The 2,222-nt window shown below is 39.2% G+C and overlaps 1 pseudogene; it reads right to left on the bottom strand.

The window, feature by feature from the left end:
• Positions 1-221: 221 nt before the first annotated feature.
• On the bottom strand, positions 222-2,016 carry LOC133768044 (histone-binding protein RBBP4-like; annotated as a pseudogene).
• Between the last annotated feature and the right edge of the window lie 206 nt (positions 2,017-2,222).

The raw sequence follows: 2,222 nt of genomic DNA, 5'->3' as shown, positions 1-2,222 counted from the left end.
TATTCATCCTGCTGGAACACCAGCTCTCCCTTCCTTTTAGTTTAATTCTTAAAATTGTTTTCCTTTAATTAATTTTTTGGGGGTTGGAATAGATTGTTCGTGGTACCTATTACAGAGGGCTAGCAGAACAAAGTCTGTGAGTCTCAAAGCTGTTGTTTAGTCAATCTCAGGGTTGAAAGGAAAAAACAGGGCATCTAAAGTTACAAGAAGTGCAGACCTACCTACGATCCTTGTACTTTTGGATCTACACTTCCACCAGGGTCTTCCTCACTGTAAATATTCTCTGCCACTTGTCACACTTGCATGATATTGTCTTCTGACACAGAACAGATCACCCAAGGCTTCCAAAATTCCAAGAGAAATCAAATGTCTTAGCAGTGTGATCACCATGAATAAACAAACTCTACTGGCCCATCTTCTACATTTTCTTGGGATGCCTTCTCTCCAATTTTACTTAAATCCCAGACAAACAGTCTCAATTTGAGGTGACCACCATTATGTGATTGAAAGGAATGCTATCTAAGTTTCAAAGTTCTCATATCCTAGGAGGCAACACTCTTGTCAACTGATCCTGTGGCAAGAATGAGCTCACCATACAGATTGAAAGAGAGGTAGTTCCCTACAGCAGTGTGAACAACTGAACAGCTTGCTTTGGAAGTATTGCTTGAATGAATGTCCCAAAATTTCTGATCATCAGCAACCAACTCAAACAGAGATTCATGGATCAGATGCCAGGAAACATCTATTACACTGTATGCCCCGTAAAAGTGGTCTTCACACCTACTACTTCTCCTCCTTTTGGAACAGCACTGATGCCTCATAGGCAGATGGTGTGGTCATTGGAAGTGCCAAGTCAGTACCCACTGAGATTTGAGTTCCAGGGAAGCCCATAGAATTCCTGCTGATGTCCAAGGAGACTTATGGGCTGCACTCTTCAGAAAGGTCTGCCTTAGAAGAATGCTTTGTATAATCAGACAAGAAAGTCAAAGGATGGAGCCCTGATTACTTTTCCTTCATGGTTGATCTGGATTTCTATTTTAATTTTTTCACTAACTGAACCAAAACCTTCACATTCTCCTTTCTCATGGTCGCAATCTGATGCATCAAACTGAGCATCATCATTAGGGAGCTGCACACTAAATAGACAAGATGGTTCTGTTCATCTGACATATGTGTCTCCAGGACAAGCTGAAGTCTCTTCTTTCTTGTCTGGTTGCATCTGGAAGCCATTGTGCAGTTAGGCTGGGCCATTCCAGTGCGGGTCATCACCAAATCATAAAGAAAAGGGGCGTTTTTTGTGCATATTTTGTACCCTCAGTTGATCACACATTCTTCCACCACTTTGTCAAAAGGCAGCTTCCTTGTCTTCCCCCGCTGGCAGCCAAGCTACAGGGATCCTGGGTCTAGCAACGTGGGAGGCGCAGGGAGGCTGCAGTTTTAAAAAATTTTTAATTGTGGTAAAATATGCATAACAAAATTTACCACTTTAATGATGGCTAGGTATATAGCTTAGTAGTGTTAAGTACATTCCCAGTGTTGGGAACCCAATCTCCAAAACTTCATCTTGCAAAACTGAAAATCTGTACCCATTAAACAACACCCCATTCCTCCTTCCTCAAAGCCTCTGGCAATCACCATTCTACTTTCTGTCTCCATGAATGTGACTGCTTTACGTAAGTGGAATCATACAGTGTTTTTTTATTTGTAATTGATTTATTTCACTTTGCATAATGTTCCCAAAGTTCATTTGTGCAACTTCTTTTGAAAACACACTCTGTCCCTAAAGTTGTATTTATGAAATGCACGAAGTTTGTATACCTTAAATAAAAAGTTTCTTGGTAAAAAAAAAAAAAAATCAATTAATCAGTTAAATAAAAATAAAATGCTGACACCAAATAAAAAACCCTCTCTCAAAATCAGTCTAACCAATGCTAATGCTTATCTATTTCCTTGCTCACAATTGCTTCCTTTTTACTCACTTCTTCTAAGTTCCATTTTCAGCTTCCCAAAGTACATTTAGTGAAAATTTGTTTTAATAAGGGTTAGTGTATTATAAACTTAGCCTTAAAAGAAAAGCTCTATTTCTCTTAATCGTGAATAATTTCAGTGCACAATTTTAAGTCAACAGTTATATTCCCCTGGGCACTTTGGAGATACCAGTCTGGCATATACTTCTGACCTCATTTACTAAGCTGGCAAGAAGCTTTCTACCTATTTTTACA

This window comes from Lepus europaeus, chromosome 10 (assembly GCF_033115175.1).
Source record: "Lepus europaeus isolate LE1 chromosome 10, mLepTim1.pri, whole genome shotgun sequence".
Lineage (NCBI taxonomy): Eukaryota > Metazoa > Chordata > Mammalia > Lagomorpha > Leporidae > Lepus > Lepus europaeus.
Note: the sequence above shows the minus strand (reverse complement) of the source record. Positions and strands in the feature narration are given on the sequence as shown.